The following is a 12407-nucleotide window of genomic DNA, read 5'->3' as shown; positions in this document are numbered from 1 at the left end:
TGTGAAGCTTTCTGACAACTATAAATGCCATGGTAGTTGCTCTATTTCTAATTGCAGTGTGATTTTAAATGGGACATTGCCATGAATAGTGTTCTTTAAAAGGCAAACCAAGTATCCTTACTGCCTTCATGACAATTTAATCCAAAGAAGCTATTTTGAACATATGCTCACCTTTGGCACATTTGACCCTAACTTCCTATGATTTTTAACTTTCAGCTTATCATCTGGGACACTGATTTGCCTCAGAAGAGACACAGAAGTCTGGGTGATGCAGGGTTTTCCTTAAACCAGTGGACTCTTCTTCAGTCCCTCTGTCCACTGAGTATGACTGGGCCTCTGTTGTCCCCTCTGTCACAGATCATCCATGCCAGGAGCACACGTCTGTTCTCTAGTAAGGGTTTCACAGAGCACAGGAAATCTGTTGTGATGCATGTCCCTCCCCCACCCAAAAACAGGGTCATGGATGAGGTAATGTTATATGTAAAATAGATATATAATTATTTCACTATCTTTAGTATTTTTGTTTTATGACACCTTTGGGAGCGATTTGTGCTACCTGAAATGGGGATTTGCTGGTTTGTGCTTAACTTTCAGCTCACAGAACTATCAGAGTAGATGTTTCTATAGTTACTACCTGTATCATGTCTAGTGGGTATACTTAGGGGAGGAGAGTTAGGGTTAAAAGAAGTTTCCTTGTGAGTCAAAGATAATTTAAACATTTTATTTACAAAATATTTTACATACCTCAAATGAGAATATTCTCTTATTTAAATGCAAGTAGGGGTGGGGAAGGGATAACTTTTGACTTGAACAGCGAAAGATGATGGAGAACTAAAAGAATTTAAACTCAAGGATAATGGTTAAACAGAAAAGTTGGGCTTCCCTGCTGGGGCAGTGGTTGAGCGTCTGACTGCCGATGCAGGGGACGTGGGTTCGTGCCCCGGTCCAGGAAGATCCCACATGCAGTGGAGCGGCTAGGCCCGTGAGCCAGGGCCGCTGAGCCTGCGCGTCCGGAGCTTGTGCGTCCGGAGCCTGTGCTCCACAACGGGAGAGGCCACAACAGTGAGAGGCCCCCGTACCGCAAAAAAGAAAAAGAACCAGAGAAATGTTTATATGTGTGTAAATGTTGCAGCCCTTAAGGAAAAATAACAATTTCAAAAGAAGTCCTTTTATTTGAAATTTAATGTAAACAAGTATACAATCATAAACCATGAATTCATACTTTTTTGTTTATTGTTTAAATGATGTGAAAGCTTTTGTTTTGTTCAAAAGCATCTGTGCCTTTGAATTCCAGGAACTTCTCGGGAACTTCTTCGCTGGTTACCCTGTAACTAGAGTGTGAGAATGAGTGACCCCAAACGCACATGTTACTTCATACCGCATTATAATATTGATACTTCCATGTTAGCAAAGCCCCTTTCAAAGCCTTTTCACGTGTCCCTCATTAAGAAGCCAGTGTTGCAGTGTTACATTGTTCAGAGTTGAAGGACAACCCATAGACTTAGAGAAGGTACACTCTACACCCTGCCTCTTCACGGCAACCTGAGGGGGTAGTTGGGGCAAAAGGGGTGGGACCAGACGTTTGCGTAATGTCACACTGAAGCAGACTTGGTAAGAAAGGCCAGTTGTTGTTTTTCAACTTCAAAGTGATGGAAAATGGAAGGAAAAACAATAACCATGACACAATATTCAAACAGAATTACATCAAAACCTAGTATTTACTAACAGGTTACAGGATGATGGGTAAATTATTTTTACTTTTCTGTCTTTTCAAATTTTCCTCAAAGTGCTTTTTTTGTTGGTTTTTAATCAGAAAAACGCCTCTTACATGCCAGTTGTTAGAAAGCAAAAGAAGAACAGAGTGAGTACATGGGCAGGCAGACCTGGGAGGTCGAAGACAAACTGGAATCAAGGCTTGTTATGCAAGACAAAGAAGGAAAATTAGGTCAAGTTTTAAGATCAGGCCTCCCTGCAGATAGCCCTGTGTGAAGTGAAGGACACTTCAGCGCCTCTGGTTCTTCCTTAGTGCACTGACTCATAAGCCAGGTAAGGATAAGAATGCCCTGTTGTTTTTACTCAATCTTAATCCTCATGAGGTAGCTGTTGTGGCATTGATGTGTTTCACCACGACTTCATCATACTGTTTTTGTGTCAGTAACCCTTCTGTTATGCTTTTACTTTCTTCAAACTTGGGCAACACAACTGCAGTGTACCCTTCAGTGGATGGATAGAAGGGAAATAGAATACTTAATATGGTCAAACGGTAAAAAATAAGATAAAAAGTATGTGGATGGGATCTTACTTCCCCAGACCCTTTTACCTTCTCTTGAAGAATAGATGGCTTATGGAGAAAGCTTTCATTCACTTCCATCAACTGTCCTCTAACAGAGCTATTTAAAGAAAAAATTGTTTTGAAGAAAAATATTACCTTCTTTGTTTCCCAAAAATTGTGGTTAAAAAATAACTCACCTAGACATGGTGTATTCTTCTCCATCAGAGCAGTAAATCTTACACAGAGGTGCAAGTTCTGTTAGAAACTGTGCCCCCTGATAATAAAAGGGAAGAAAAAATTAATTGACGTACAATTTCACTTTTCTTTGTGAGGCAGCCCTCAGAGTTACAATAGGATATATTCCTGGAATTAGTGTTTTAAATAAAAATGACTTAAGTACAGAAAAACCATTCATTTATTCGAATATTTATATACTAAATGCCTCTATGGGCTAGGCACGACCCTAGGCTCTAGGGGAAAAAGCAGACTAAGACAAATGTGATAATAGGTAGTTTAGTTACATATTAAGAATATATTTTATCTTAACTTATTACACTTTATATTTAACTGTACATGAGAAAGCTGCACATAGCCAAGTGTAAAGATTTCAAAAGGGTAGGAAAATCTTACCAATAAGCAGTAATATAAAATTCAACATTATAGAGAATCGCTAGCAAATACTACATTTTGACATATGTCTGTTTGAATGTTGTGGCACGGTTATACTTTCATGTACTCCACTGTATGGATATATCTGGGGAGGTTCTGACAAATATCTACTGAGTCAGCCAAAAACATCGTGCAGGTTTTTCCTAACGTGAAAAACCTGAACGAACTTTTTGGCCAAGCCAATACAAGGAGGCTCATGGGAAATGGATGCAAGCATGTCTGATGTGTTGCTCTTTTTTCCCAGGAATTTTTACTGCAGTGAATATCTGAGGTCAAGGTGCTGTTCTTTTTGGCCTCTTTCCCACTCAAAACATTATTAGACAGCATTCAGGTGTTACTGCATGCACTTCACTCCTCTGCCTCTGGGTATTTCATTTCAAAATACTAGTCAGTGTGACTCCCCACTTTTGGGAGGAGGGGCTGGGGACTTTTCCCAGATGGTTTGTCTACCACTGGCTCTGTGTCACAAAGAAGTGTTTTAACCCCTTTTTGTCACCTCCCATGGGAGAATAAATGATGGGCAGTGCTGAGATGTGATCAAAGCTTATCTACAGTGGGTTCCATATGCAGGTCCCTCTCCGTTCCTCAGAAGTAACAACAGTGTTACTATTTCGGACAAAGATGTATCACAGGAATATCACAAGCACTAACTGTTTTTCTTGCAATTGGTAGACTTTTAAGAATGGTCCGTGCTTTTTAAAGTCCACTTGCTTCTTGAGTGAGGAAAAATCAATAATTATAAGGCTGGTTATTAGGGGCCTCAGGACTACAAAGGGGAGTATAAACAAGGGTCTTCCAGAACACCGAGGGTTATTAGCAGAAACTCTTAGTATGAACTCAGTAAATGAAGGACCTAAATCACCAACTGAAACTTTCCTATGCAGGGGGTTTAGTCAGGATAGTTTAGTATGGTATTGAGTTGTCCTTGGTGTGATACCCTCCTTTAACAATTAAATGTCCATCCTGCCTAGAGCTGTAGAGGGCAGAGGTAACATTTTCTGTAACTAAACATTACGTGGAGGTAGAGGGTGTAGCTAGATGTGTATTAAATTGGCAATGATTTAGGAATGGGAAAAGATATGAAGCAAATACTGTATATTTTCTCAGAATGATTTGTTTTTTCACTACATCAGGACTTTTTTTACTTTTAAGTTCACATGTGAAAATATATGATAAAGAAGTATTGATCACCTAAATTTTATAGAATTCGAAATACTGGCTGAACACAACTAGAAAGGACAAAATATCTTGTTATATTGGTATTAGAGTTGTTCTTTCAAAGGCCCAGCTTCCCCATCCTTCATCCAGGAGATGACAGGGAGGGTGGCCCAGAAGCTAATATGACAGATAATATACCATCTGAAATACCTCATTTTTTTGGCCTGAGAATTTCTTTAGAGTTTAAGTAGTCTTAAAATCATCTCTAACTGCCAGGGAAGTATGCTGAGCATACATTACTGGGTTCTGAGACTGGCTGACTCTATCATTATTATGATAATAGAGGATTTAAGTAGAGAAATACAGGAACATACCCGCTTAAATTTCCCAGAGACTTTGTTCTGAAGTCTGCTACAGTTGGTACTGATTTGATAGGAAATGCTTTTAATTGCTTTTCCACTTTGAAGAATTAGATGAGATCCTGCCAGTGTGATGACACATATTCTACGAGGAGCAAAAATTGATCCTGTATTATTGCTTGGTATGATTCTTCCTCCTATAACACCGTATTCTTACTGGCACAAGAATAGCTGAGCTGACATTTGTTTAGTCAGCCTATCTTTCCCCCCCCCCATTTTCCTCTGGCTACTATTGTAGCTTAACTGAAGAAAAGAATGCAGTAATAAAAATGGAGAAAATGGGACTGAATTTCCTTCCCCAAAAGGGAAGAGTACCAGAGGTATTTAGACAGCACTGAGGAGGAAGAGAGAAAAGTAAGGCATTCCAGTATGTACAGGATACCATCTGTGCTTCTACCCTAGCCCTCTCCATGGGCTTGGGCAATTCAGTGGTTACGCACAGGCTGGTTATTTGAGGTAGCAGCCAACTGAGGGTGTGGACCTCCATTTGGATGTTTGGGTAATCAAGTTTATTTGTTTAGTGTAGGCACTGAAAGACTCATTCTTGTCAACCAAACTCCTACTATAAATAATACCATCTCAGTACAGTGGAAGATCATCGTTTAATGAATATTTATTCAATACAAGACCATACCAGGCTACAATGCCAGAAAAATTTTTTTGATACTTTAAAATTCTCAATTTGCTTACCGGTTAGAGTGTTGTAGTATACATTGGTCCTCACAGGGTTTTCCTTTGACATCTAGAAGAAATGAACGAGTCTGATGGCTGTTGAGTAAGTATTTACTACCACTGTCTAGTACTTTCTTTGGTTCGTAGAGGTAGTTAATTATGAAGGCTGGACACATACATCACTGGTATCCCTTCATTACTCAAAAAGATATACCTAAAGGCTTACCATAAAGTATTTAAAGATATCTGGTCCAGAGGGAATCATTCATTCAATGTTAAAATGATGATTAACTCTTTGCTCCACCTTTTTTTATCCTCACTTTAAAAGGAGTACAATCATTATTTCTATTAGAAAAAAAGTGATTAGTAATGTATTCTTTATTTAATTTAGTAGCATGTTTTGTTGGTCTACTTTAGAGAGGCGACCTCATCCTGGTTCGCCCAGGATTGTCCTGATCGTAGCGCTGAAAGTAATGGATTCTGGAAAACACCTCAATCCAGGGTAAACCGGACGGTTGGTTACACTAAGTCTGGCTAATAAAACGTATGCTATTGTAAAATATTTCAATATTGTAAAACATGAGTACACCTATTATCCCTAAATGAATGGGAGGAAGTTGGGTTAGAGGAGGGTCCCCAACGATGCTCTCATCACTGATATTTGCTGGGTACACAAAGCTGTACAACAGGATACCTACTTCTAAGTGGCAAATGTGTAATACCAGCGACTTCCTTTACGTAAAACTGTTAGATTCTTCTTTCTAAATGCCTCTACTCTAACCCACCCTCTTCTCTCCATCCCTATGCCTCTACCTTAGTATAGACCGCTACCATTTAAATCAGTTAATGTATTGCCTCTTCTTGGAGGACGGAGCCCCTCAAATCCCTTTAGGCACTCATGGAGATTGCAATCCAGCTCCTGCCTCCCTCGGGGATCTCACCTTAGTCTACCATCTTCCCGCAAGCAACCCACCTTCATGAACTCGCACTGCGCTTGCCCTACCCAGCATGCACCCTGCTGTTTTCCATGTCTTTGCAAATGCCATTCCCTTGGCCTACAGGGGAACAGAGAGATCCAGTTCTTTCTGACGTGGGGAGGAAGCGCTGGGGAGGGCGCGTGTGGCTTATGATCTGTCATCATAGTCTCTATACTGTCAGACAAATTGGGCCCAGAGGAGACTGACATCATTCTCCACTTACCCGCTTTGTACCAGCGAGTGAAGTAAGGATCCACAAGCGACAGCACCGCGGGCTCCGCAGCCAAGGCGGCCACAGGGTCTCGGGCTCGGTAGCCATGGCGACCTCAGGTGCTGCAAACCCCGCCCCCTGGGGACCTGTACTCCCCGCGCTTGCCACGGAGGAAGGTGTCTTTCCGGCGTGTAGCCTGGGACACGCGCTGTGCGAACGCGCGCTGCTCCCCTTGCTCCGCAGGCTCCATCCACCGGTGCCACTTACTGAGCTTTGGGGTCTGACGTCAAAGCGGGGCTCAAACACAATAGGCCAGTCAGTAGGATGTAGGGATAGCGGGCAGCGGCCAGTGCCGCTCCTCACAAATCTTTGCGGGGCGAGGAAGCAGGCCGCCTACGGCCTCTTGGCCTCGCGGCGTCACTCCTGCGCCTGCTCGGCGCGTGTCGGGGTATCTTCGCTTGCGAGTATGTGTTTCGCCAGTCGCCCCTCCGCCCGGCTGCAGCCACTACCGGAGGGGGTCGAGCGGCCCGTCGGCTCGGAGACCCAGTGAGCGTCGCGAGAGCTCAGACAGAAGCATCGGACACGGAGAGGCCCGTGCGCAGCCCTGGGCGGACGCACCGCTGTTTGGGGGTCCTCAGAGCACGGCGTAGGTGTGCGTTCGAGCAACGTAGCTGTGGTGGGGGCACGGAAACAGGCCCTGTCCGCCAGAGGGTGTCCTGATGAAGGGGAACCTCTAGCGCCCAACCGCTGCCTGCTGCTGGGCTGGGAGTGAAGTGCAGCTTCACCACCTCTGCCCTCCTTGAGTCCTCTTTCTGCAGACGTGCCGCCAGAGCACGGCGTAGGTGAGCGTTCGAGCAACGTAGCTGTGGTGGGGGCACGGAAACAGGCCCTGTCCGCCAGAGGGTGTCCTGATGAAGGGGAACCTCTAGCGCCCAACCGCTGCCTGCTGCTGGGCTGGGAGTGAAGTGCAGCTTCACCACCTCTGCCCTCCTTGAGTCCTCTTTCTGCAGACGTGCCGCCTGCTGCACCCGCGTCCTTTAGTGGGCTCTGCGCGGCGCGGCAGGAGGGGGAATGACATGCTGATCCCCCAGCTGCACACTTACCCAGTCTCCGGATTCCTTGCAGTTGAGGACAATACCGCCGAACCGAGTAATGCAGCAGTTAAAGCGCAAAAATGCGTGAAGGAAGGTGACAGTAGTAGAGAGAAGTTCAGGTACTGTGCTGCGAGTCCCGTCTCGCATCTGCAGCTATTCCTTGGACATGTTGTCCCTGTGCATTTCCATGTAACGTGGTATCTTATGTGGCCCTCTCCCCCGTTAAACTGTGACCTCTGAGGAGGCAGTGATTGTCAGACATCTCTTGTCCAGACTAGCACTTAGCAAGTGCTCAGTCGGTGTTTGATGTAGGCCACAAACCGGATCGTAGGATTACGTAGTATGTAAAGGATTCAAACCATACACAGACAGGCAGGGCAGTAACCAGTGAATAGTTTACTGTGAAAGTGTGGGCAAAAGGGAAGCAGACACACAGTTTCAGCTTGGAGGTCAGAAAAAGTAGGAATGCCACGTCCCCAGAGGGGAAACTAGTTTGGTGGCAAATAGCAGGTACTTCATTTAACAGGTTGCATTTGATGTGCTTTTGAGAAATCCTTGTGGTAACAGCAAGAGGTTGAGAATGTGTGTTGTGTTCAGTGTAGGGAGGGTCAGGGCTAGACATTTAGATCTACTAAGCATATTAGTGATCAGTTTGGTACTTGTGGTCATGGGCATGATAATTAGCCAAGAGGTGGATGGATGAAGGAGCAAGGGAAGAAAATAGAGGAGTTGCAGACATTTCAGAGAGGATCCAGAATAGATGTATGGTGTGGAGAGATCTTTAGCACATTTAAGGGCTGAGAAAGGATGAGTCATTTTTAGGGCAGGGGAGTTTGGAGATTGCAGATGTAAAAGAAAGGGTTCTGATAAGCCAAGGTCCTGGGGGAGTTTGGCGGGTTCTCCTTTGCTGGTCTTGAAAAAGAGTAGAACACTCCTGAGAAGGTAAGGGAATAAGCTTGATAGGTGTGAAATTGTAGAGAAGTTCATTTTGAGGCTGGAAGGGTTGGGGAGGAGGGAGATGAATGATGAGCTGCCCTTGTGTCACCACGTCTAAGCTCGTACTGCTCACCACACGACAGGCCAATAATCGAGAGACGAGTTGCTGGGGCAAGGAATAAGGACTTTATTCGGAAAGCCAGCAAACCAAGATGGTGGGCTCATGCCCCCAAAGAACCATCTTGCCTGAGGTAGAATTCAGGTTTCTTTTATACTAAAAGGGGAGGGAGTAAAGTCAAACTTTTCCTGGTTCCCATCAGCCTCCAGAGGGGTATGTGTGAATTTCTTCCTCCCTGCAGTCATTCACAGGTGGGCCTGGTCAGGATGTTTCTTGTGAGCTAAACAAACGTATTTTGGCTTAATGCTCATCACCTGGGAGTCAGGGTTCTGAGAGTTGGGTGATGATGTATAATTTAAGCTTATAAGTTGCATCCCTTTAGTGATTAACTTGTAATAGAATACAAAAGGTTCTTCCCTATTACACTTGGCCTGTGATTTTGGAATCTGAGTGATTTGAGAACTCAGGTTGTTTGATATGTTTTTCAGTCAGGGTCCAGTCAGGAAAGTAGAAACCACATAATAGTTCAACAGAATTCAAAACTAAGAATTGGTTAAATAGCTGCTGGAGGAACAAAAAGCAAAAGGGAGCAGTTAAGTAACTAAACAAGTAAACTGATGGAAGAAGTTACAACACTTAGCTAGGTCTGAGGATCAAAACAAGGGACGCCATTGGGGTTATCATGGCCTGACCTTGGAGGAGAGGCATTGTAAAGCTGGTGTTGATAACTCTGGAATTGAGAGGAGGAGCTCCATGTTACTAGATTTCAGGCACCTGGAGGGGGCACCTGCCTGGTTTGTGCTGGTACCTCTGGGGTGGTTGTTATCATGCTGGTCATGGGAGTGCTAGAGGCTGGGACCAAGGGCCCCTGGAAGGATGAAGGCCCATTGCTGGGGCGATATGGACGGAAACAGCAAGGTAACAGGAAAAAGGAAGTCCTCCTCAGCTCCTTCTGCCTTTGCCTTCCAAATTCTTATGCTGGGGTTCACGGACCCCAGAGCTCCACAGATGGTTGGTGAATAGAATCCAAGTTCACAGGGAGACATTTTGATGCTCTGATCATGGCAACAATAACAGCATAATTATTATGAGCTAAACCAGGATGAAATACACCTGGTCTTCTGTCCCGTTTTCATCTCTTGCTACTCTGCCCCGTGTTTACTCCCCTCTAGTCAGACATCCTCTCATCTCAAATCTACCCATCCTTTCATATCTATGTCAGTGTTCATCTTTACGTTATTTAAAGATGAAAGATAATGTAATTTTTATATGCTTTCAAAAACCCAAGCTTTCTATATAGAATTAGCTCTAAATAAAAAGTCTTCATGGTGTAATACAATTTCAAATAATTTCTAGAAGTTCTTGAATATAAATGTCCTGAAAGCTTACAAAACCATTGTTTGCCTTGATTTTCTTCCTCGCTTCCACCATGTGTGGGCTTGCCTTCCTCTTAACCCACATTTTACATTGTCTCACTCATACTACACTTAACATTTTATCTGCTGTGTAGTATAAGGATTAACTCATGTTTATTCTTTCATTGTCATAAGTATGCAATGCAAGATGAGAGAATTCACCTTGGATTAAGGTGACAAGAAGGCCAGTGTGGACTGTGTAATTGTCACCCCTAACATAAGTTAGGGACTTCCAATTACAGTATAAACCTTAAAGGGGTCTGGATATAAATATACAGCACGTTAACTTTTTTTTTTTTCCTCTTAGATAAGGTTATACATTAAAATAAGTCTAATTTCGCCAGACCAAAGTAGATTTCCTATTGATCTCTCTTTTCTCAGCTTTTCTATTGCCCTGGTGAAAATCAGGCCAGGAAAGTGGAGTAATGTGAAGTAGTTATATCTGGTTATCAAGCTCCTCGACCCGTTGGTCATTATTTTGCAGTATACTGTTGTAATTTCATAGTGTCTTCTTTTCTCCCTGAGAGCAAAGAATGCTTCTCTTTTCTTTTTTTTTTAATATTTATTTGGTTGTGCTGGGTCTTAGTTGTGGCACTCAGGCTCCTTACTTGCAGCAGGCGGGCTCCTTAGTTGCTACATGCAAACTCTTACTTGCGGCATGCCTGTGGGATCGAGCTCCCTGACCAGGGATCGAAGCCGGGCTCCCTGCATTGGGAGTGCAGAGTCTTAACCACTGCGCCACCAGGGGAGTCCCATAAATGCTTCCCGTTGGTCATTATTTTGCAGTATACTGTTGTAATTTCATAGTGTCTTCTTTTCTCCCTGAGAGCAAAGAATGCTTCTCTTTTCTTTTTTTTAAAAAAAATATTTATTTGGTTGTGCTGGGTCTTAGTTGTGGCGCTCGGGCTCCTTACTTGCAGCAGGCGGGCTCCTTAGTTGCTACATGCAAACTCTTACTTGCGGCATGCCTGTGGGATCGAGCTCCCTGACCAGGGATCGAAGCCGGGCTCCCTGCATTGGGAGTGCAGAGTCTTAACCACTGCGCCACCAGGGGAGTCCCATAAATGCTTTTCTTTATTTCTATGTTTGATTTCAATTTTAATTTTTAATGAAGATATAGAGCCAGTTTATAAATAAATGTAGTTGGTGTTATTAAAGTAATTATATTTTCTTCAACTGCCAGGATATATATGTGGATTTTTATATTCTTTTGTAAATCTGTAAAGTTATGAAAACATCCTCATGTGCAAATATAAAGTGTTTTCTCATTCATTGCGTTCTTCTCAACTTCCCTGCAGAATAACTGATGATAAATGTTTTTTGAAGCAAAAACTCTGAAGTTGAGAATCTTGCCTCTTGCAAAGACTGAGACCGTAAAATAGGTTGCACAGCCTCAATTTGTAGACCACAGATTTACACAATTGATTATGTTGCTACCACTCATCTCTGTGTGGGTTCAGATTAGATCTTTTTTTTCCCTTTTTTTCTTGGTTATTGTAACTTTTCTGCTCCCTGAATCATTTTGCTTATATTGGAGTGTCATTGATCGCTACTAAGCTGTTTCAATTTCTCAGAGACATTAAAGCTTCATTAAGAGATATTTGTATATATGTGCCACATATATACAATGGAATATTACTCAGCCATAAAAAGAAACGAAATTGAGATATTTGTACTAAGGTGGATGGACCTATAGTCTGTCATACAGAGTGAAGTAAGTCAGAAAGAGAAAAACATAAGATGTGGCATATATACACAATGGAATATTACTCAGCCATAAAAAGTAATGAAACTGAGTTATTTGTAATGAGGTGGATGGACCTGGAGTCTGTCATACAGAGTGAAGTAAGTCAGAAGGAGAAAAACAACCGTATGTTAACACATATATATGGAATCTAAGAAAAAAAAAACTCATGAAGAACCTAGGTGTAAGATGGGAATAAAGACACAGACCTACTAGAGAATGGACTTGAGGATATGGGGAGAGGGAAGAGTAAGCTGTGACGAAGTGAGAGAGTGGCATGGACATATATACACTACCAAAGGTAAAATAGATAGCTAATGGGTAGCAGCAACATAGCACAGGGAGATCAGCTCGGTGTTTTGTGACTACCTAGAGGGGTGGGATAGGGAGGGTGGGAGGGAGGGAGACACAAGAAGGAGGAGATATGGGAACATATGTATATGTATAACTGATTCACTTTGTTGTAAAGCACAAACTAACACACCATTGTAAAACAGTTCTACTCCAATAACGATGTTAAAAATAAAAAGAAAGAGAAAAACAAATACCGTATGTTAACACATATATATGGAATCTAAGAAAAAAAAAACTCATGAAGAACCTAGGTGTAAGATGGGAATAAAGACACAGACCTACTAGAGAATGGACTTGAGGATATGGGGAGAGGGAAGAGTAAGCTGTGACGAAGTGAGAGAGTGGCATGGACATATATACACTACCAA

General features: G+C 42.9%; 2 pseudogenes; both read right to left on the bottom strand.

Annotated features, from left to right (window-relative positions):
- LOC129391727 (elongator complex protein 1-like) overlaps positions 1–12407 on the bottom strand; it is a 542951-nt pseudogene that overhangs the window by 155114 nt on the left and 375430 nt on the right.
- On the bottom strand, positions 2090–6486 carry LOC112062572 (protein Abitram-like; annotated as a pseudogene).

The sequence above is a fragment of the Physeter macrocephalus genome, chromosome 21 (assembly GCF_002837175.3).
Source record: "Physeter macrocephalus isolate SW-GA chromosome 21, ASM283717v5, whole genome shotgun sequence".
NCBI classification, from domain to species: Eukaryota; Metazoa; Chordata; class Mammalia; order Artiodactyla; family Physeteridae; genus Physeter; species Physeter macrocephalus.
This window is presented reverse-complemented; position numbering and strand designations above follow the sequence as displayed.